Source organism: Ranitomeya imitator, chromosome 5 (assembly GCF_032444005.1).
Source record: "Ranitomeya imitator isolate aRanImi1 chromosome 5, aRanImi1.pri, whole genome shotgun sequence".
Taxonomy (NCBI): Eukaryota; Metazoa; Chordata; class Amphibia; order Anura; family Dendrobatidae; genus Ranitomeya; species Ranitomeya imitator.
The window spans coordinates 686,357,636-686,383,307 of record NC_091286.1 but is presented as its reverse complement, the minus strand read 5'-3'; positions in this window follow the sequence as shown (position 1 = coordinate 686,383,307).

The following is a 25,672-nucleotide window of genomic DNA, read 5'->3' as shown; positions in this document are numbered from 1 at the left end:
CCGATCACGTACCTAACTCTGCCTAGACGCCTCTTCACAGCCTAAGAGCTAACTAGCCCTAGAGATAGAAAATAAAGCCTACCTTGCCTCAGAGAAATTCCCCAAAGGAAAAGGCAGCCCCCCACATATATTGACTGTGAGTTAAGATGAAAGTCACAAACACAGAAATGAAACAGGTTTCAGCAAAGGAGGCCAGACTAAGTAAACAGACTGAGGATAGGAAAGGTATCTTTGCGGTCAGCACAAAAACTACAAAAAGACCACGCAGAGTGTGCAAAAAGACCCCCGCACCGACTCACGGTGCGGATGTGCCACTCTGCATCCCAGAGCTTCCAGCTAGCAAGGCAAAATCATGATAGCAAGCTGGACAAGAAAACAATGAACAAATAATTAACTAGCAGGGACTTAGCTACTGCTGGAGTAGACAGGTCACCAGAAAGATCCAAGAACGAACTGAACCAGTACAAGAACATTGACAGCTGGCATGGAGTAACGATCTGAGTGGAGTTAAATAGAGCAGCCAGCCAAAGAATAAACTAAGTCACCTGTGGAAGGAACCTCAGAACCAGCAGCTCCACTCACAGCCACCAGAGGGAGTCCATGGACAGAACTCGCCGAAATACCATTCATGACCACAGGAGGGAGTTTGATAACAGAATTCACAACAGTACCCCCCCCCCTTGAGGAGGGGTCACCGAACCCTCACCAGAGCCCCCAGGCCGATCAGGACGAGCCAAATGAAAGGCACGAACTAGATCGGCAGCATCAACATCAGAGGCAAAAACCCAGGAATTATCTTCCTGACCATAACCCTTCCACTTGACCAGGTACTGGAGTTTCCGTCTCGAAATACGAAAATCTAAAATCTTCTCCACCACATACTCCAACTCCCCCTCCACCAACACCGGGGTAGGAGGATCAACGGATGGAACCACAGGCGCCACGTATCTCCGCAATAACGACCTATGGAACACATTATGGATGGCAAAAGAAGCTGGAAGAGCCAAACGAAATGACACAGGATTGAGAACTTCAGAAATCTTATACGGACCAATGAAATGAGGCTTAAACTTAGGAGAGGAAACCTTCATAGGAACATAACGAGACGACAACCAAACCAAATCCCCAACACGAAGTTGGGGACCAACACAGCGCCGGCGGTTAGCGAAACGTTGAGCCTTCTCCTGGGACAATGTCAAATTGTCCACCACATGAGTCCAAATCTGCTGCAACCTGTCCACCACAGAATCCACACCAGGACAGTCCGAAGGCTCAACCTGCCCTGAAGAGAAACGAGGATGGAAACCAGAATTACAGAAAAAAGGCGAAACCAAAGTAGCCGAGCTGGCCCGATTATTAAGGGCGAACTCAGCCAAAGGCAAGAAGGACACCCAATCATCCTGATCAGCAGAAACAAAGCATCTCAGATATGTTTCCAAAGTCTGATTAGTTCGTTCGGTTTGGCCATTTGTCTGAGGATGGAAAGCCGAAGAAAAAGACAAATCAATGCCCATCTTAGCGCAAAAGGACCGCCAAAACCTCGAAACAAACTGGGAACCTCTGTCCGAGACGATGTTCTCCGGAATGCCATGCAAACGAACCACATGCTGGAAAAATAATGGCACCAAATCAGAGGAGGAAGGCAATTTAGACAAAGGTACCAAATGGACCATCTTAGAGAAGCGATCACAAACCACCCAAATGACCGACATCCTTTGAGAGACAGGGAGATCTGAAATAAAATCCATGGAAATATGCGTCCAGGGCCTCTTCGGGACCGGCAAGGGCAAAAGCAACCCACTGGCACGAGAACAGCAGGGCTTAGCCCGAGCACAAATCCCACAGGACTGCACAAAAGAACGCACATCCCATGACAAAGAAGGCCACCAAAAGGATCTAGCCACCAAATCTCTGGTACCAAAGATTCCAGGATGACCAGCCAACACCGAACAATGAACCTCAGAGATAACTCTACTAGTCCATCTATCAGGGACAAACAGTTTCTCCGCTGGACAACGGTCACGTCTATCAGCCTGAAACTTCTGCAGCACCCGCCGCAAATCAGGGGAGATGGCAGACAAAATTACCCCCTCTTTGAGAATACCCGCCGGCTCAGGAACACCCGGAGAGTCAGGCACAAAACTACTTGAAAGGGCATCAGCCTTCACATTCTTAGAGCCCGGAAGGCACGAAACCATAAAATGAAAACGGGAGAAAAATAGCGACCATCGAGCCTGTCTAGGATTCAACCGTTTGGCAGACTCGAGATAAGTCAAATTCTTGTGATTCGTCAAGACCACCACGCGATGCTTGGCTCCTTCAAGCCAATGTCGCCACTCCTCGAACGCCCACTTCATGGCCAACAACTCTCGATTGCCAACATCATAATTGCGCTCAGCAGGCGAGAACTTTCTAGAAAAGAAGGCACATGGTTTCATCACCGAGCCATCAGAACTTCTTTGAGACAAAACAGCCCCTGCTCCAATCTCAGAAGCATCAACCTCGACCTGAAACGGGAGCGAAACATCTGGCTGGCACAACACAGGGGCAGAAGAAAAACGACGCTTCAACTACTGAAAAGCCTCTATGGCCGCAGAGGACCAATTGACCACATCAGCACCTTTCTTGGTCAAATCAGTCAACGGTTTAGCAACACTAGAAAAATTAGCGATGAAGCGACGGTAAAAATTAGCAAAGCCCAGGAACTTCTGCAGGCTCTTCACAGATGTCGGCTGAGTCCAATCATAAATGGCCTGAACTTTAACAGGGTCCATCTCGATAGTAGAAGGGGAAAAAATGAAACCCAAAAATGAAACCTTCTGAACTCCAAAGAGACATTTTGACACCATCACAAACAAGGAATTCGCACGAAGGACCTGGAACACCATTCTGACCTGCTTCACATGAGACTCCCAATCATCCGAAAAGACCAAAATATCATCCAAATACACAATCATGAATCTATCCAGGTACTCTCGGAAGATGTCATGCATAAAGGACTGAAACACAGATGGAGCATTTGAAAGCCCGAATGGCATCACCAGGTACTCAAAATGGCCCTCGGGCGTATTAAATGCTGTTTTCCATTCATCGCCCTGTTTAATACGCACAAGATTATACGCCCCTCGAAGATCTATCTTGGTGAACCAACTAGCCCCCTTAATCCGAGCAAACAAATCAGACAGCAGCGGCAAAGGGTACTGAAATTTGACCGTGATCTTATTAAGAAGGCGGTAATCAATACAAGGTCTCAAAGAACCATCCTTCTTGGCCACAAAAAAGGACCCTGCTCCCAACGGTGATGACGACGGGCGAATATGCCCTTTCTCCAAGGATTCCTTTGTATAACTCCGCATAGCGGCGTGCTCTGGCACAGATAAATTGAACAGTCGGCCCTTAGGAAACTTACTACCAGGAATCAAATTAATAGCACAATTGCAATCCCTATGAGGAGGTAGGGCACTGGATTTGGGCTCATCAAATACATCCTGGTAATCCGACAAAAACTCAGGGACTTCTGAAGGAGTGGAAGGCGAAATTGACAGCAATGGAACATCACCATGTACCCCCTGACAACCCCAGCCGGACACAGACATAGATTTCCAATCCAATACTGGATTATGGACCTGTAGCCATGGCAACCCCAAAACGACCACATCATGCAGATTATGCAACACCAAAAAGCGAATATCCTCCTGATGTGCAGGAGCCATGCACATGGTCAATTGGGTCCAGTACTGAGGCTTATTCTTGGACAAAGGCGTAGCATCAATTCCTCTCAATGGAATAGGATACTGCAAGGGCTCCAATAAAAAACCACAGCGCCTGGCAAACTCCAAGTCCATCAAATTCAGGGCAGCACCTGAATCCACAAATGCCATAACAGAATAGGATGACAGAGAGCAAATCAGAGTAACGGACAAAAGAAATTTAGACTGTACCGTACCAATGGTGGCAGACCTAGCGAACCGCTTAGTGCGCTTAGGACAATCGGAGATAGCATGAGTGGATTCACCACAGTAAAAACACAGCCCATTCCGACGTCTGTGTTCTTGCCGTTCAGCTCTGGTCAAAGTCCTATCACATTGCATAGGCTCAGGCCTATGCTCAGAGAATACCGCCAAATGGTGCACAGCTTTGCGCTCACGCAAGCGCCGATCGATCTGAATGGCCAAGGACATAGACTCATTCAGACCAGCAGGCGTGGGAAATCCCACCATGACATCCGTAAGGGCTTCAGAAAGACCTTTTCTGAAAATTGCCGCCAGGGCACACTCATTCCACTGAGTAAGCACAGACCACTTTCTAAACTTCTGACAATATACCTCCGCTTCATCCTGACCCTGACACAAAGCCAGCAAGATTTTCTCTGCCTGATCCACTGAATTTGGTTCATCATAAAGCAATCCAAGCGCCAGAAAAAACGCATCTACATCACGCAATGCAGGATCTCCTGGCGCAAGGGAAAATGCCCAGTCTTGAGGGTCACCATGCAACAAAGAAATAATGATCTTTACTTGTTGAACGGGGTCACCAGAGGAGCGAGGTTTCAAAGCAAGAGTTTACAATTATTTTTGAAATTCAAGAACTTAGATCTATCCCCGGAAAACAAATCAGGAATTGGAATTTTAGGCTCTAACATCGGATTCTGAACCACAAAATCTTGAATGTTTTGTACCCTTGCAGTGAGATGATCCACACAAGAGGACAGACCTTGAATGTCCATCTCTACACCTGTGTCCTGAACCACCCAGAGGTTAAGGGGAAAAGAAAGACAAAACACACTGCAGAGAAAAAAAAATGGTCTCGGAACTTCTCTTATCCCTCTATTGAGATGCATAAACACTTTAGGGCCAGCTGTACTGTTATGGACCTGGTGGTTAGGAGCACCCGGAACGACCTGATGGTTAAACTATCACAGGACAAGCTCTGGGAAGTGGGAGCTCTGCTGACCGCAAGCCCTAATCCTATCACACACACTAGAAATAGCCGTGGAGCGTACCTAACTCTGCCTAGACGCCTCTTCACAGCCTAAGAGCTAACTAGCCCTAGAGATAGAAAATAAAGCCTACCTTGCCTCAGAGAAATTCCCCAAAGGAAAAGGCAGCCCCCCACATATATTGACTGTGAGTTAAGATGAAAGTCACAAACACAGAAATGAAACAGGTTTCAGCAAAGGAGGCCAGACTAACTAAACAGACTGAGGATAGGAAAGGTATCTTTGCGGTCAGCACAAAAACTACAAAAAGACCACGCAGAGTGTGCAAAACGACCCCCGCACCGACTCAGGGTGCGGAGGTGCCATTCTGCATCCCAGAGCTTCCAGCTAGCAAGGCAAAATCATGATAGCAAGCTGGACAGAAAACAATGAACAAATAATTAACTAGCAGGGACTTAGCTACTGCTGGAGTAGACAGGTCACCAGAAAGATCCAAGAACGAACTGAACCAGTACAAGAACATTGACAGCTGGCATGGAGTAACGATCTGAGTGGAGTTAAATAGAGCAGCCAGCCAAAGAATAAACTAAGTCACCTGTGGAAGGAACCTCAGAACCAGCAGCTCCACTCACAGCCACCAGAGGGAGTCCATGGACAGAACTCGCCGAAGTACCATTCATGACCACAGGAGGGAGTTTGATAACAGAATTCACAACAGACGTCATCACACACCCGCAGTGTCAGATCATTGCGCACCTGCTGTGTGTAGGGCAGGCAGACTGCAGCTGCTGAGACCAGAGCCAGGAGCAGCGCGGGGCAAGAGGAAAGGTGAGTAGAGCGTTGTTTTTTTTTTTTAATATATCAATGAGTGATAACTGGATTGTGGGGCAATGGGGGGGGGCTGCATTACATTCTATGGGGGGCTGTGCTGCATTACATTCTATGGGGGGGCTGTATTACATTCTATGGGGGCTGTGCTGCATTACATTCTATGGGGGGGGGCTGTATTACATTCTATGGGGGCTGTGCTGCATTACATTCTATGGGGCTGTGCTGTATTACATTCTATGGGGCCTGTGCTGCATTACATTCTATGGGGCCTGTGCTGCATTATATTCTATGGGGTCTGTGCTGCATTATATTCTATGGGGTCTGTGCTGTATTACATTCTATGGGGCCTGTGCTGTATTACATTCTATATGGGCTGTGCCTGTATAACATTCTATGGGGCCTGTGCTATATTACATTCTATGGGGCCTGTGCTGCATTATATTCTATGGGGTCTGGGCTGTATTACATTCTATGGGGCTGTGCTGTATTACATTCTATATGGGCTGTGCTGTATTACATTCTATGGGGCCTGTGCTGCATTACATTCTATGGGGCCTGTGCTGCATTATATTCTATGGGGTCTGTGCTGTATTACATTCTATGGGGCCTGTGCTATATTACATTCTATGGGGCTGTGCTGCATTAAATTCTATGGGGGCTGTGCTGCATTACATTCTATGGGGCTGTGCTGTATTACATTCTATATGGGCTGTGCTGTATTACATTCTATGGGGCCTGTGCTGCATTACATTCTATGGGGGCTGTGCTGCATTACATTCTATGGGGGCTGGCTGTATTACATTCTATGGGGCTGTGCTGTATTACATTCTATGGGGGCTGTGCTGTATTACTTTCTATGGGGGCTGTGCTGTACTACATTCTATGGGGGCTGTGCTGTATTACATTCTATGGGGGCTGTGCTGTATTACATTCTATGGGGGCTGTACTGTATTACATTCTATGGGGGCTGGTTGTATTACATTCTATGGGGGCTGTGCTGCATTACATTCTATGGGGGCTGTACTGCATTACATTATATGGGGGCTGTGCTGTATTACATTCTATGGGGGCTGTGCTGCATTACATTCTATGGGGGCTGGCTACATTACAGTCTATGGGGGCTTGCTACATTACATTCTATGGGGGCTGTGCTGTATTACATTCTATGGGGGCTGTGCTGTATTACATTCTATGGGGGCTGTGCTGTATTACATTCTATTGGGGCTGGTTGTATTACATTCTATGGGGGCTGTGCTGTATTACATTCTATGGGGGCTGTGCTGTATTACTTTCTATGGGGGCTGTGCTGTACTACATTCTATGGGGGCTGTGCTGTATTACATTCTATGGGGGCTGTGCTGTATTACATTCTATGGGGGCTGTGCTGTATTGCATTCTATGGGGGCTGTGCTGCATTACATTCTATGGGGGCTGTGCTGCATTACATTCTATGGGGGCTGTGCTGCATTGCATTCTATGGGGGCTGTGCTGCATTGCATTCTATGGGGGCTGTGCTGCATTACATTCTATGGGGGCTGTGCTGCATTACATTCTATGGGGGCTGTGCTGCATTACATTCTATGGGGGCTGTGCTGCATTACATTCTATGGGGGCTGTGCTGCATTACATTCTATTGGGGCTAGCTGCATTACATTATATGGGGGCTGTACTGTATTACATTCTATGGGGGCTGTGCTGCATTACATTCTATTGGGGAATGGCTGCATTACATTCTATGGGGGCTGTACTGTATTACATTCTATGGGGGCTGGTTGTATTACATTCTATGGGGGCTGTGCTGCATTACATTCTATTGGGGCTGTGCTGCATTACATTATATGGGGGCTGTGCTGTATTACATTCTATGGGGGCTGGCTACATTACAGTCTATGGGGGCTGGTTGTATTACATTCTATGGGGGCTGTGCTGCATTACATTCTATGGGGGCTGTGCTGCATTACATTCTATGGGGGCTGTGCTGCATTACATTCTATTGGGGAATGGCTGCATTACATTCTATGGGGGCTGTACTGTATTACATTCTATGGGGGCTGGCTACATTACAGTCTATGGGGGCTGGCTACATTACATTCTATGGGGGCTGTGCTGTATTACATTCTATGGGGGCTGTGCTGTATTACATTCTATGGGGGCTGTGCTGTATTACATTCTATTGGGGCTGGTTGTATTACATTCTATGGGGCCTGTGCTGCATTACATTCTATTGGGCCTGTGCTGTATTACATTCTATTGGGGCTGTGCTGTATTACATTCTATGGGGGCTGTGCTGTATTACATTCTATTGGGGCTGGCTGTATTACATTCTATGGGGGCTGTGCTGTATTACATTCTATTGGGGCTGGCTGTATTACATTCTATGGGAGCTGTGCTGCATTACATTCTATGGGGGCTGTGCTGCATTACATTCTATGGGGGCTGGCTGCATTGCATTCTATGGGGGCTGGCTGCATTACATTCTATGGGAGCTGTGCTGTATTGCATTCTATGGGGGCTGTGCTGTATTACATTCTATTGGGGCTGGCTGTATTACATTCTATGGGGGCTGTGCTGTATTACATTCTATGGGAGCTGTGCTGCATTACATTCTATGGGGGCTGTGCTGCATTACATTCTATGGGGGCTGGCTGCATTACATTCTATGGGAGCTGTGCTGTATTGCATTCTATGGGGGCTAGCTGCATTACATTCTATGTGGCCTGTGCTGCATTACATTCTATGGGGGCTGGCTGTATTACATTCTATGGGGGCTGTGCTGCATTACATTCTATGGGAGCTGTGCTGTATTACATTCTATGGGGCTGTGCTGCATTACATTCTATGGGGGGCTGTGCTGCATTACATTCTATTGGGGCTGTGCTGTATTACATTCTATGGGGGGCTGTGCTGTATTACATTCTATGGGGGACTGTGCTGTATTACATTCTATGGGGGCTGTGCTGTATTACATTCTATGGGGGCTGTGCTGTATTACATTCGATGGGGGCTGTGCTGCATTACATTCTATGGGGCCTGTGCTGTATTACATTCTATTGGGGCTGTGCTGTATTACATTCTATGGGGGCTGTGCTGCATTACATTCTATGGGGGCTATGCTGTATTACATTCTATGGGGGCTGTGCTGCATTACATTCTATGGGAGCTGTGCTGCATTGCATTCTATGGGGGCTGTGCTGTATTACATTCTATGGGGGCTGTGCTGTATTACATTCTATGGGGCTGTGCTGTATTACATTCTATGGGGGCTAGCTGCATTACATTCTATGGGAGCTGTGCTGTATTACATTCTATGGGGGCTGGCTACATTACAGTCTATGGGGGCTGGTTGTATTACATTCTATGTGGCCTGTGCTGTGTTACATTCTATGGGGGCTGTGCTGTATTACATTCTATGGGGGCTGTGCTGCATTACATTCTATGGGGGTTGTGCTGCATTACATTCGATGGTGGCTGGCTACATTACATTCGATGGAGGCTGTGCTGCATTACATTCTATGGGGGCTGTGCTGCATTACATTCTATGGGGACTGTGCTGTATTACATTCTATGGTCATCATCCCATGGTCATCCTCTTCATCTCAATCATCCCGATTCACCATCCTCATCGTCCCCATCATTGTCATCATGATCCTCATTATCTCCATAATCCCAATCTTTCCCATCATCCACATCCTCATCATGGTCCCCAAAATCCCTGTTATCCCCATAATCATCCTTATCCTCCTTTTTATCATCCACATCATCCTTACTATCTCATCATACCCATCATCATCACTATCATCTCTATAACCATTGCCATCACCTGAGCCGTGGACCGGGGTGGGCTCTCCAGGATACAGCGAAGCCGTGGACAAGGAAACCAGTAAACACTTACCTTGTCTAATAAACTTTTACGGTTAACCTCAGACTGACTACACTTCCACCAGCCAACAAAATGTGACTGGTTAATTCGCACACACCCGGTCAGAGCTGACAGGACCACTGCGCTGCGTCAGTCAGTAGGCGCGGAAATACTGACTACGTTACTATAATTTACCTAATCTAGTGTGGCTACATAGCGTTTACCTGGGAAACTGGAACAATCAGATGAATACCGAGGGTGGCCTATTGGTGACGACTCTATACCCCATAGGTAGAACCCAGTTATGGAATCATATACCGTCGTGTTCACTTTAAGGATCATGTGAGTGCTGTGGGCGGCTCCTCGGATCACCTCTGTAGACTTCGGTAGATCCCCTTTAATACTGTCGTCTCTGTAAGTCTCTAGTGGTTCAGCAAGCTGATTCTGATGGGCACTGAGGCATTCACGACTGAGTGTGTGCCAGACTCTCACCGTAATCCTCGCGGTGGTCCTGAGCTCAGCACTTACCGACCTGTGTCTGGTCGTTACAGAGATGAGCCCACCTGAACGACGACTATTTGACAAAGGGATGGCGAGTCTCTAACCGATGCGTGACACCACAGCTGACTGCCGGAGGGCCCTACTGGTGCGTCAAGGATGTCAGATCTTGGGAATTTCAGCTCCGCCACTTCCTGTGGTCTTCTCCCTGCCGGTGAAACTGGAACAGGACGGTAACCTCTGTCACCCGACAGAACATCCGGCTCGGAGGATGGCGCTCGACGGAGATGTCACGTGTCCTCCTCCTTCCAGCTTGTATCTTGCTGTCTCAAGATGGCCGCCGAACCAACCCTTTCCTGTCAGGCACTTCCTCCTAATTGCCTGCACTGCCCTCTGGCCTGGGGCTCCGTCTGGTTCTGTCCAAATCACGGTTCACACCAGCAGAACAGGGTCCATGTCACATAACACCAGTCTGTGCCCGCAGAGTCGCTGATTTTATGTCCCCTCACAGACCTCGGGTCGCAGTCCCTGAGGAAAAATCCTGCACAAACCAGATTAAACAAGAGTCATGGAGGAGTTACAGGGGAAACAGTGGCCTGCTGTACCCGGTGATTAGTACTGCAGGCAACAATATTCTCAATGTCCATGTACATTACTAACGGTTAATGGTAGGTGACGGTCAGCGGAATATTCCCCATCATCTCACAATCATTACCCTCATTATCCCCATAAGGCTGGGGTCACACGAGACTGTAATACGGACGAGTGCAATGCGATAAAAAATCGTCCCAATGTTAATCTATGGGGCAGCTCCCATCATCCGATATTTTCTCAGCCGTATTCAGGATCCGAGTGAAATCGCAGCATGCCGAGAATCGCCAATGCAAGTCTATGGGTGCGAGAAAAAATCAGATTACACACGGACCATGCGTGTGCACTGCAAGAAATATGGAAGACTTCTCCAGGTGACAGGAAATTGAATCATCCATTATCAGGAAGCTTTGGCGTGCTAATTTCTGGGCCACGCTGGATTGAAAAGCAGGAAGCACGCCTCCACGGAGTGTACTGTGTAGCAGTGTAAGGAGGTGAAACACCAGAAGAGTCTGGGGGCGGTTACCTTCTCGGCTCTGTGCCTGGAACCATTGAGCTGTGCTGCAGTTTCCCCAGGGGGCAGACTTAGAGACTGGGACAGGAAGGAAGCAGGCAGAGAGCGGGAAAGGCACGGGCGCAAGGGTCAGAGCAGCGTGAGCAGCAGTCAGAGCAGGGTGCAGCTGCGCTCCGGGAGAGAGAGAGAGCTCCCGGTCTGAGGACAAATACAGGGAGACTGCCCAGAAAGACTGCATCTTGTGAGTACTTGAAAGCGGACTCTGCTGTGACTGGAGAGGGGTGCTTTCAGACCCGTGTAGAGACATTGGCCTGTGCAGAGACTTCTACCCCCTGGTCCCCGCGGTATCAGTACAGAGACTGTGATTCCTGGTACAGAGACTTAACAGCGCAGAGCCCCTGATTCCTGGTACAGAGACTTAACAGTGCAGAGCCCCTGATTCCTGGTACAGAGACTTAACAGTGCAGAGCCCCGGATTCCTGGCTGTGCTGTAAAAGCTAAAGACTCAGAGCCCGTGCATACCACATTAACTCCCGAAACCCCAGGCAGCAGGCTCCTAGAAACTACTCAGCCCACGGACAACAGAGGAACGACAAGTGTCGCTGTTTCTCGGCGCCTACGTTGGAGAAGACGACCCTTCAGGCAAGTCCTCATCAGACTGATAAGTGTTCTTTTCTCAAGAAATCTTGCTTACTCCTGTTACATCGTTTGACTCCCATATTTTTGCACTGTTTTATTGCTAGTTATTTCCCACTGCTTCCTCCCTGCGAGGAGAACCTGATTCCTGTTAATAAACCCCTCAACTGTTGGTCTGTCTGTTCCATGGTGACATACTCAGTACCTGCACACTATTACAGCAGCATGGCCAGACATATACAGTGGGGCAAAAAAGTATTTAGTCAGTCAGCAATAGTGCAAGTTCCACCACTTAAAAAGATGAGAGGCGTCTGTAATTTACATCATAGGTAGACCTCAACTATGGGAGACAAACTGAGAAAAAAAAATCCAGAAAATCACATTGTCTGTTTTTTTTAACAATTTATTTGCATATTATGATGGAAAATAAGTATTTGGTCAGAAACAAACAATCAAGATTTCTGGCTCTCACAGACCTGTAACTTCTTCTTTAAGAGTTTCCTCTTTCCTCCACTCATTACCTGTAGTAATGGCTCCTGTTTAAACTTGTTATCAGTATAAAAAGACACCTGTGCACACCCTCAAACAGTCTGACTCCAAACTCCACTATGGTGAAGACCAAAGAGCTGTCAAAGGACACCAGAAACAAAATTGTAGCCCTGCACCAGGCTGGGAAGACTGAATCTGCAATAGCCAACCAGCTTGGAGTGAAGAAATCAACAATGGGAGCAATAATTAGAAAATGGAAGACATACAAGACCACTGATAATCTCCCTCGATCTGGGGCTCCACACAAAATCCCACCCCGTGGGGTCAGAATGATCACAAGAACGGTGAGCAAAAATCCCAGAACCACGCGGGGGGACCTAGTGAATGAACTGCAGAGAGCTGGGACCAATGTAACAAGGCCTACCATAAGTAACACACTACGCCACCATGGACTCAGATCCTGCAGTGTCAGACATGTCCCACTGCTTAAGCCAGTACATGTCCGGGCCCGTCTGAAGTTTGCTAGAGAGCATTTGGATGATCCAGAGGAGTTTTGGGAGAATGTCCTATGGTCTGATGAAACCAAACTGGAACTGTTTGGTAGAAACACAACTTGTCGTGTTTGGAGGAAAAAGAATACTGAGTTGCATCCATCAAACACCATACCTACTGTAAAGCATGGTGGTGGAAACATCATGCTTTGGGGCTGTTTCTCTGCAAAGGGGCCAGGACGACTGATCCAGGTACATGAAAGAATGAATGGGGCCATGTATCGTGAGATTTTGAGTGCAAACCTCCTTCCATCAGCAAGGGCATTGAAGATGAAACGTGGCTGGGTCTTTCAACATGACAATGATCCAAAGCACACCGCCAGGGCAACGAAGGAGTGGCTTCGTAAGAAGCATTTCAAGGTCCTGAAGTGGCCTAGCCAGTCTCCAGATCTCAACCCTATAGAAAACCTTTGGAGGGAGTTGAAAGTCCGTGTTGCCAAGCGAAAAGCCAAAAACATCACTGCTCTAGAGGAGATCTGCATGGAGGAATGGGCCAACATACCAACAACAGTGTGTGGCAACCTTGTGAAGACTTACAGAAAACGTTTGACCTCTGTCATTGCCAACAAAGGATATATTACAAAGTATTGAGATGAAATTTTGTTTCTGACCAAATACTTATTTTCCACCATAATATGCAAATAAAATGTTAAAAAAAACAGACAATGATTTTCTGGATTTTTTTTTCTCAGTTTGTCTACCATAGTTGAGGTCTACCTATGATGTAAATTACAGACGCCTCTCATCTTTTTAAGTGGTGGAACTTGCACTATTGCTGACTGACTAAATACTTTTTTGCCCCACTGTAAATGTTGAGATGCTGATAGCTCTGGTCCATGATAGACCAGAATTATGGGACCAACGCGACGCACATTATGCGGACCGTGCACGTAAAGACGCAGCATGGAGGGCAATCTGTCGCCACATGTTCCCCGATTTTGATGAGCGACATCATGAGGTTCAGCAAGAAATTTGTAAGTACGATCCTTTACCAAAATTGTGTTTAAAATTGGGTTCCTGATAAAACGAACCATGAACACATCATATGTGGTGTGTTTATTAGTGATGTAAATGTTAAAAGCTCTTGGTTGCGGATGCAAAATCATCATGACACACGAATATGGTTGAAATGTACTAGCAATAGTCCTTTAATATAGGACAAGGGGTCTTTTATGTCCCCCAAGGCTCCAGGGCCCGTGTGTGATTGCAAACCCTGTACCTGTTGGAGTTATGTGCTTGATAGTTAAAACAATTCTTGTGTTTCTTTGCAGTGAATGATGTCAATAGACGCTGGCGGAGTTGCCGGGACCAATACCGGCGTGAACATCAACTTTCTGGGCAGGTGATGCAGCACCCAAAAAAAGAAAATATCTTTATTATGATCGCCTTAATTTTCTTGCGTCGGTGATGGAGCTCAAACCGTCAGTGCATGCATGTCACAAAATTTTTAACACATGTTATAACGTGAATATGTTTTTATTTTTTATATTTTTTGAAATCCAGAACAGAGTCAAATCTGACAGAAAGGGAGACTGCATCTGACTCTCAGTTGGTGATTGACCCCGTTGGTGAAGGTGCCTAAATGGCTGGACCATCTGGCCAACCAACAAGCAGCAACCAACCACCACCAGCACAACCAGCAGCAGCGTCTTCTGCCACACAGGAGGCCAATCCAGAGGTGGAGCAGCAGTCCAACCTTGGCTCTGGATACATCACCACAGCCTACTACAAGACCAAACCGTGGTCGGCGCAGAAGGGTGGCTTCTACCACTGCCACCAGGAGGCAAGTGGATACAGGGGTGTTGGACTATTTGGCCAGGGCTGCCCATGACGATGGGGAGGAAGCGTACTTCCGCAGTCTTGCCCGCTACTTACGTCCCATTCCGCGCTCGCTCAGGCTGCGAAACAGAGGTTGTCTAGAAATAGTGATAGATGCGGCAACACCCCCAAACAACCCTACTCCTGTGTTGAACTACCTCGAAAGTTGGCAAATGTAATTTACAAACCTTCTGGCGGTGCAAGACCTTACACCGGAACAAACACAACCACCTGCCCAAAGCAACCAACAAACACAACTTAGACCAATTTATGATTATCCAGCAACTGCCCAATCTGACCACTTGAACAGACACACGTTTGGAGGCTGGTCCCAACATGTGTCTGCTCGACATGGCCATATTGGGGGGGTATGACCAAACGGGACAATCCAGTACACAGGACTTAATGCACTTCTACCCTCAACATCAATTTTTACCTCAGACACAGGATAGAACCTTGCAACACCACCCTCCATATATATCTGCCATACCACAGGTTGACAGTCAGGTTGGTCAACCACCTAGGCCAAGTTCTGCACATGCTGGACACCCGCCATCACCATCACCACCCCCAACCTACCAGAACCTGTAATTTCTCCAAACCAGTTTTTGGCCTGTCATTTACGCTGTTTTTGGTGTTAAGTTATTTGCGCCCTTGGCATGTTATGAGTGTTATGTGTTGTTATGACTACATACATGATGTGACAACTTAACAAAATAAGTATTTTGTAAGGACAAACATACTACACAATTCTAACAGGAACATTATGCTATTTATTAAGTTAGAATATAACTAAAGATTAGCGCAAAACAGCATTGTCTTGCCAGACAGTCGATCCCTCTGGTGACACAAAATAATTTGTTAACGCATCACGAACTTTTAGGCCTCAGGGCTGATGTGAAGGAAGAACACGTGTAGTAGACAAGACAGTATTTGCATAATCAACTTCATCAGCAGCAGATGATGGGCAATCATGGTATCTTGTAAAGTTGTGAAGAACAACACATGCTTTGATCACGCCATAGACATTGCCTTCACTCAGTTGGATTGCGGACTGAAGTACCCGCCATTTTGCAGTGAGAATGCCGAAGGAACACTCTACTAGACGACGGGCACGGGAAACACGCAAATTAAAAATTTGGCGCCGGTAGTCCAGGCCTCTTCGTGGATAGGGCCTCATGACGTTCGTTGATAATTGAAACGCCTCATCTGCTACCATCATGTAAGGCACCGCATCCAAATTAGCCCCTGGTAGGTGACTTGGGGATGGGAGATCCAAATCATTGTTGTGCAGCCGCCGACCCATAATGGAAGAACTGAAGACTCTAGAGTCTCCAGTTCTCCCATAGGCCCCCAATATCTCCAATTATAAACCTGTAGTGGCTGTCGACCAGGGCCAACAGCACTACAGAGAAAAACTGTTTATAATTATAGAATTGGGTCCCTGATCCCGGCGGCTTACGCACACGGATGTGCTTTCTGTCAGGAGCACCAATACAGCGCGGAAACTGGCGCGTGTCCTGCAATCCTTGTGCAATACGTCACCAGTCTGCCATTTTAGGCTCAGGCATCACCTCTTGATGGAGTCTTCTCCAGATTTCCGAGCATGTATCCCGCACAATTCCAGAAATTGTGGATTTGCCCAGTAAAAACTCTAAACGCAGTGCCGCATATGAAAGGCCAGTGACAAGGAAGCTAAAAGAAAACCGAGTATGTTTTAAAAAAAAAACAACACAAAATGAACACATTACAGTGTTATATGGTCAAAAACTAAGATTAGATAACTAAGAAGCCATGATTAATCAAACATTAAGGACATCCGATGGCTTTGATGTTCTATAAACTAAAATATTCTAAAAGAAGCACAAATGATGTTGAAGTTACAAAACAATTGAATGATCTAATTTGAAAATAGGAGAAGACCATGAAAGTAAAAACATTCTTTGTAAAAAGAGGATTTATACATAACGTAACGTAAGGATAATGCGCTCCTCTGCAGAAATAGATTTGCGCATCTTGGTCTCCTTCTTGGTGAGGCTAGTTTCACATTTGCGTTTAAAAACGCAGCGTTTTAAACGCAAACGCAGGTGGTGAAAAAACGCATGTAAACGCCTGCAAACGCTGCGTTTTTTAGACGCATGCGTTTTTGCATGTTGTTAAAAAAAACGCGGCGTTTTGCCGCGTTTACATGCGTTTTTTCCTGCGTTTGCGTTTTTGAAATGCATGATGAGAAGTGTGTGACAGCTGCCAATCATCAAAATCAACTAGAAAACCCACTATAAACAGAAATAGCTAGGGTTAGGGTTAGGATCCCTAGGGTTAGGGTTAGGATCCCTAGGGTTAGGGTTAGGATCCCTAGGGTTAGGGCTAGGGTTAGGATCCCTAGGGTTAGGGTTAGGATCCCTAGGGTTAGGGTTAGGGTTAGGATCCCTAGGGTTAGGGTTAGGATCCCTAGGGTTAGGGTAAGGGTTAGGATCCCTAGGGTTAGGATCCCTAGGGTTAGGATCCCTAGGGTTAGGGTTAGGATCCCTAGGGTTAGGGTTAGGATCCCTAGGGTTAGGGTTAGGATCCCTAGGGTTAGGGTTAGGGTAAGGGTTAGGATCCCTAGGGTTAGGGTTGGGGGGTGGCTTATCAGTGTGTATTCTTGTGTTTTTCTATTGAAACGCATGCGTTTAAAAACGCAAGCAAACGCATGTGCTTAAAAACGCATGCGTTTACATAGACAGCAATACATTTTTTTGCGGCAAAAAAACGCATGCGTTTTTTTGAGGCAAAAAAAGTCTCTAGAAATGACTACATGTTGCATTTCCGCAAAAAGAGAAACGACACATGCGTCGTCAAAACGTGCCAAAACGCATGCGTTTTTAATGTTAAGTATAGAAAAAAAAAAAAGCATGCTTTCTTTTTGCGCTAAAACGCAGCGGCAAAAACGCAAATGTGAAACCAGCCTGATCCCTGGTCGCAAAATCTCCAACAAGATATCAAATGTTTGTATCCTCATCCGACAATAGTTGAAGAACTTGTCAGGATTTGTCCTCAGAGCACCATACAGACGGTTGAAATGGCCTTTTTTGATCCGTTGCTTCAAAAGTGGATGTACCCACATCCGTCTCCGCCTCCTCGGATCTACAATAACTGGGAGGCGGCAGATGGGATATGGTGCCTCCACTATCCTCGCACTGTCCTAGACCACCAGCATCCTCAAAGATCGGACAATTTTTCTTTTTTTCTTTTTCCCCTTCTTCCGAGAAGCGATAACTTTTTTAATTTCCCACCGTGTGAGAGCTCGTCGTTAAATGTCTGATTATCCTTTTCACTGATACCAATTTTGAGTTACACAAAATGTTTTCATTGCTTTTTATTTAATTTTTTGAGAGGTTCCGGGACCAAAAAAGGGACAATTTTTCTTTTTACAGCATGTATCATCCAGGTTAATTCATTTAATAGGGCATGTCGGACTATTACGGTGATACATGTTATGCTTATTTTTTTATTTTTTTAAATTTCTTATTAAAATGAGAAAATGTTTATATTTTTTAGTTTTTAGAATACTTAAAAAAAACTTTTTAGACAATTTTTTTTAACTAATCCAAGGGGACTTGAAGCATGCAACCGTTTTAATCTCTTAAGCTAAATACTGCTATTTTGTGATACTGTGTAAAGGATAGTCTCTAAGTGCCAAGATGGTAGCCATGGTTGTCCATCTGCTCCCTGCGATGCCTCCATTTATCTCCTTTCCGACATGTGACACAATAATATGCCCACATCGGACTCTCCCATGTTTGGTGCAGGCTCCGGCACTGAGCCTGCACCTTTTCGGGCACATGTCAGCTGATCTATACAGCTGACATGTGCCTGCAACAGCCGCGGGTGGAATCACGATCCACCCGTGGCTGTTAACTAGTTAAATGCCGCTGTCAATTTCTGACAGTGGCATATCCTTTATCCCGCCCATCGGTGACCCCGTCATGATAACCAGAGGTCTCCAGCAGACCTCTATGATTGTCATAGCCAGATTGCTATGAGCACCGCCCGGGTCTGCTACACACAGGCGATCTGATCATTGCCTGTGAGTAGCAGAGACAATTGGGTTATCGCAGCTTCTAGCCTCCCATGGAGATTATTGAAGCATGCCAAAAATAAAAAAAACAAACATGTTTTTAAAAATATTTAAAAATTTTTAAAAAAACTAAAAGTTCAAATCACCCCCCTTTCACTCCATTCAAAATAAAACAAAAAATCAAATATGCACATATTTGGTATCGCCGCGTTCAGAATCGCCTGATCTATCAACATAAAAAAGAATTAAAATAATTGCTAAACGGCGTACCGAGAAAAAAGTCAAAGCGCCAGAATTATGTTTTTTTGGTCGCCACAACATTGCATTAAAATGCAATAACGGCAATCAAAAGAACTTATCTGAACCAAAATAGCATCATTAAAAACGTCAGCTCGGTGCGAAAAAAACATAAGCCCTAACCCAACCCGAGGTCATGAAAAATGGAGACGCTACGGGTATCGGAAAATGGTGCAATTTTTTTTTTTTTAACAAAGTTTTAATTTTTTTTTCACCACTTAGATAAAAAAAAGAAACTAGACGTGTTTGGTATCTACGAACTCATAATGACCTGGAGAATCATAATGGAAGGTCAGTTTTAGCATTTAGTGAACATGGTAAAAAAAACAAACCTAAAAAACAACTGTCATAAGCCTTCATATTGACCGAAAAATAAAAAAAAGTTATGGCTCTGGGAAGAACGGAAGCAAAAAATTAAAGCACAAATACCTCTCCCAGTGATTGACAGCAGCATCTAAGTGGTTAAACAACAGCGATTGGAGTCTCATGTTAGAAGCGGGTCGGTGCCTGATCTATAACATGGCTCCTGATGCCTGCGGACCCTAGCGTGGAGGTCAGTAGCGTCACTCCTGGCACGGTCGATGACGATCGGAATGTCAGTGGAGTAGCCGGTGAGTCACAAGTGAATACTATTTTATACTGAATGGATTTTTGGCCTGGACCAAGCCACAATCGCCAGTATAGCGAGCGGATTGATAGCTCCATTTATATCGGCTTGATATATGATTGAATGATCGATGTCAGATAATTAGCAGAGGTGGAGAAACCCAAGTACTAGATATTCCATATGTTCAAGACATTTACCTAAGGCAGACTCTTCACCTAACCCCCCACAAACATAAAGTTTTGGACTTCAGGACCTGGAGCACCATTACTCTTATACTGTAGGGCCAAGGTTTAGCGGAGAGGAGACATGGAGAAATTTGACCATCATTTTGCTAATTTGTAGAGTCGTGGGAAAGTGATGAAAAAAAAAAACTCACCTCAACAGTCAGTATCACCCTTCATCCGGTCTTCCACGCCAGGCAAAAATTTAGTCTGACGCCCCCTCTTAAACACAGCTTAAGCGGTTTGAATAGATGTCATATGACCTCTAGTATGTGATTTGCATATTACAGTCTTGTGAAGATAAGCTGCTCTTCCTAATTATCTCAGTGTTAAGTGAAAAAATATAGCTCCTGTTTCACCATTGACTGTAAGTATGAAAGTTGAGTATATTACACTCTGCTAGGAGTAGGCATGCTACAGTGCTTATGGAGCGCCCCCAGACACAGGGCCACAAGTCACTCAATACCGGTCCCTTCTCCTTCTGTTCTGCGGTTGTCACGGTGGCTAGACCCGGTCCGCGACCCTGCTAAGGGCCGTCCAATGAAAATGGTAGTACAGTCTGTCAGTAGTTCGTGACGCCACCTGTGGTGTTCGGTCAGGGCGACCGACGCTGCTGTGGGGTCCGCTGGGGTGATGGAATGGCAGCCGGATGGTATACCTTCCCACAGGTGAAGTAAATCCCCAGGGCTTCCCAGTAAGGTGGATGGTGATGGTGTGAGGTGCAGGCAATAACGAGGACACAGGGTTGCAGTCTCTTTACCTTTTACTGAAGGCTTCAGTACACTCAGTCCAGAGCACGTTCAACCGGGCTATCAGAGACCGGCCGGTCCGATGGGCACATCCAGAGTTTCCCTCGCAGATGGAAATCGTTGCCTACCAATAGCGCCTGTGTGTTGTAGTCCTACCCTGCTGAGCGTTCGGAATAGTCCTCACAACTGCTGTTCTCTTTCATTCGTTCTCTACAGCTCTCTCTCTCTCGTTCTTTGGTTCCAGATGTTGCTAGTTTCTAACATCCCCCAGATAAGGTATGGCTAGGACGCCACCCGTTTGACGGGAAGGCTTGGAGGTTTTCCGGGACCCTAGAGACGCCCCTCTCCCAATGTTGCCCCCTATGTCTTCGCTTCGTAGGTGTAGAAGGTAGACAGCCAACCTATGATTAACTGTCCAGCGGAGTTTGAAGAAAGGCTTGAAGTCAGTTACTCCTGCGGTGTTCCGGCCACCGACTACGCGCCTCAGTAAGATGTTGCCTCTCTCTCTCGGCACGACTCTTACTGGCTCTCCTTTGTGCTGATCTCGTTTACACTGTTCCACAATATTCTTCCCCTCTTGTCTCTTCCTTAGGATACCGCCGCAAGGTAGTGCAGGCGCGGTTCTGTTACGTTCTGTTCTGTCTCTAGGCACCTGCCAGGTTCCCACCCCTGACAGGGACCCCCCTGTGTCTTCTCCCCGCAACACCCCCTGCCACGGGATGTTGCCTGGTTCCAACCCAGTCAGCTTCTGACTAACTTCCTCCCCAGCCCCTAGTTTTACCAGTGTGAGGAGTGGCCCAATAAATGAAGCCTTTTGCTCCCCCTAGTGGCCGGAGTGTAAAGTGTAATGTGTTCTGGTGATACCTGGTCAGGAGAACTCTTTAGTGCCATCGGACGTGCCGCTACTCGCCTTGGGGCCATACTGCAACGACCAGGTCTCTGGGGCGCTGCACTTAGATTTATAATTAATGTTCCTAACATAAATACAAATGTAGTAATCCTTAACTTTAAATGGCACAATACTTTACCATAGTCATGTTTCACGTTTTTTGACAAGTTATGGATTGTTACATGTGTACAGGATTAGAACCAATAATAGTACAAAATGACAGCACCAGAACCACACACAGTACAGAAGTACAGCATCACAATCAGTATAGAAATACTATACCAAAACCACCATCAGTACAGGAATACAGCACCGCAATTAACATCAATACCTGAATACAGCACCAGAACCCAACCACCATAAGTGCTTGCATACATCACAAGAACCAACATCGGTACCTGAATACAGCACCAGAACCACCATCAGTACATGAAAACATCACTAGTATCAACATAATCACTTGGAAATATCACCAGAACCACCATCAGCACATCAGTATAGTACCAAAACCACCAGCAGTACAGGAACATAACACCAGAACCACCATCAGTACATGAAAACATCACTAGTATCAACATCATCACTTGGAAATATCACCAGAACCACCATCAACACATCAGTATAGTACCAAAACCACCATCAGTACAGGAATATAACACCAGAACCACCATCAGTACAAGAAAACATTAAAGGGACACTGTCACCTGAATTTGGAGGGAACAATCTTCAGCCATGGAGGCGGGGTTTTGGGGTTTTTGATTCACCCTTTCCTTACCCGCTGGCTGCATGCTGGCTGCAATATTGGATTGAAGTTCATTCTCTGTCCTCCGTAGTACATGCCTGCATAAGGCAATCTTGCCTTGCGCAGGCGTGTACTATGGAGGACAGAGAATGAACTTCAATCCAATATTGCAGCCAGCATGCAGCCAGCGGGTAAGGAAAGGGTGAATCAAAAACCCAAAAACCCCGCCTCCATGGCTGAAGATTGTTCCCTCCAAATTCAGGTGACAGTGTCCCTTTAACACAACTATCACCAGTATCTGAATACATCACCAGAACCTCCATATGTACATGAAAACATTGACAGAAACGCCATTAGTACATGAATACTGTACCAGAAACACCATCAGTACATGAATCTGTCACCAGAACCATCATTAGTGCATTAATATATTACTGGAAGGACCATCAGTACATACAGTGGGGCAAAAAAGTATTTAGTCAGTCAGCAATAGTGCAAGTTCCACCACTTAAAAAGATGAGAGGCGTCTGTAATTTACATCATAGGTAGACCTCAACTATGGTAGACAAACTGAGAAAAAAAAATCCAGAAAATCATTGTCTGTTTTTTTTAACATTTTATTTGCATATTATGGTGGAAAATAAGTATTTGGTCAGAAACAAAATTTCATCTCAATACTTTGTAATATATCCTTTGTTGGCAATGACAGAGGTCAAACGTTTTCTGTAAGTCTTCACAAGGTTGCCACACACTGTTGTTGGTATGTTGGCCCATTCCTCCATGCAGATCTCCTCTAGAGCAGTGATGTTTTTGGCTTTTCGCTTGGCAACACGGACTTTCAACTCCCTCCAAAGGTTTTCTATAGGGTTGAGATCTGGAGACTGGCTAGGCCACTTCAGGACCTTGAAATGCTTCTTACGAAGCCACTCCTTCGTTGCCCTGGCGGTGTGCTTTGGATCATTGTCATGTTGAAAGACCCAGCCACGTTTCATCTTCAATGCCCTTGCTGATGGAAGGAGGTTTGCACTCAAAATCTCACGATACATGGCCCCATTCATTCTTTCATGTACCTGGATCAGTCGTCCTGGCCCCTTTGCAGAGAAACAGCCCCAAAGCATGATGTTTCCACCACCATGCTTTACAGTAGGTATGGTGTTTGATGGATGCAACTCAGTATTCTTTTTCCTCCAAACACGACAAGTTGTGTTTCTACCAAACAGTTCCAGTTTGGTTTCATCAGACCATAGGACATTCTCCCAAAACTCCTCTGGATCATCCAAATGCTCTCTAGCAAACTTCAGACGGGCCCGGACATGTACTGGCTTAAGCAGTGGGACATGTCTGACACTGCAGGATCTGAGTCCATGGTGGCGTAGTGTGTTACTTATGGTAGGCCTTGTTACATTGGTCCCAGCTCTCTGCAGTTCATTCACTAGGTCCCCCCGCGTGGTTCTGGGATTTTTGCTCACCGTTCTTGTGATCATTCTGACCCCACGGGGTGGGATTTTGTGTGGAGCCCCAGATCGAGGGAGATTATCAGTGGTCTTGTATGTCTTCCATTTTCTAATTATTGCTCCCATTGTTGATTTCTTCACTCCAAGCTGGTTGGCTATTGCAGATTCAGTCTTCCCAGCCTGGTGCAGGGCTACAATTTTGTTTCTGGTGTCCTTTGACAGCTCTTTGGTCTTCACCATAGTGGAGTTTGGAGTCAGACTGTTTGAGGGTGTGCACAGGTGTCTTTTTATACTGATAACAAGTTTAAACAGGAGCCATTACTACAGGTAATGAGTGGAGGAAAGAGGAAACTCTTAAAGAAGAAGTTACAGGTCTGTGAGAGCCAGAAATCTTGATTGTTTGTTTCTGACCAAATACTTATTTTCCATCATAATATGCAAATAAATTGTTAAAAAAAACAGACAATGTGATTTTCTGGATTTTTTTTTCTCAGTTTGTCTCCCATAGTTGAGGTCTACCTATGATGTAAATTACAGACGCCTCTCATCTTTTTAAGTGGTGGAACTTGCACTATTGCTGACTGACTAAATACTTTTTTGCCCCACTGTAAATGCAGCATGACATTCATCATCAGTACATGAATACAGAACCAAGCTTAGTTCAACATTAATTTGCTGTGTCAGGTGAGGCCCATATATATTTGTGTCTCATTTGCCTACAACTCCCAGTATGTCCTAACAATGGTAAGATGGTGGGAGTTGTTGGCAGCTGTCATGAAACTGTGGATCTTACAGGAACCGAAGAACCGATGACACGCAGGCATTATCGCGAATAAACACTTACATCCAGGTACCTTACAGATGACAGATTCTGTGATCGGAGTTGTTCTCTTTTTTTTCCATCTCCATCTTGTCCGGATGCCATGGTGATTTTTCACCTCCACAGTTCGTCTTTGCAGACTTCCATCTTCTCCGGTCTTCTGCAGCATTTAAAAATAATGCAATTAAAAATAATAGTGTCATAATAATGCTCATGAAGAAAAAAAATCTGCCCTACACTGTGCTCACTCCACAAAATGACTCCCACACTGTCCCTCTTATGGTACATGGCCTCCACGCTGTCCTCTCCTATAAAATATTGTCGCCACACCATCCCCCCCCTTGAACAATAATCACCACTATTCACCCTTCTGATGCATTGCTGCCATACGGTTTCTATTTTAATGTCCCCACATGCTGCCCCATTTCCATACTAGGCCCCTCTTCACATTGTACCCTCACACTGTCCCCCTGATATTGCCCAGTCTCTATACTGCTATACTGTGCCTCCCCCTCAAACCTTCTCCCTCTGCATACTGTCCACCATACTGTGCCTTCATGCTGCCCCCCGCAATGCCAAGTCTCTTTATTGTGCCCCTTCCCAACGCTCTCCATATTGTACCTTCACACTGTCCCCCTTACATTGCCCAGTCTCTATACTGCTATACTGTGCCTCCCCCTCAAACTTTCTCCCCCTGCATACTGTCCATCATACTGTGCCTTCACGCTGCCCCCCACAATGACAAGTCTCTTTATTGTGCCCCTTCCCAACGCTTCTCCATATTGTGCCCTCACACTGTCCCACCACAAGGTACAATGCCCCTTCACACCTCCATATTGTCTCCTTACACTCTCCCTCCCACTTCAATAAAATTCCTGTGTTTCTCCGACTCCACTGAAGGGCAGTCTTCCCTTCCTCTGAAAGATGAGGGCACAGTTGAATGCCAGGAGTCGGCCTTTTAGCTGCTCCCAGGGGATGGCAAAATGCAGTTCATGAGGCGGCCCGATAGCGCCCCCTGCTAACTGCATCTGGGCAAATGTTCCTCCTGCCCTCTCTCCCCATAGCTTTGCCCCTTTTCCTTGCAACTCTTTCCGGCCTCTTGTTTCT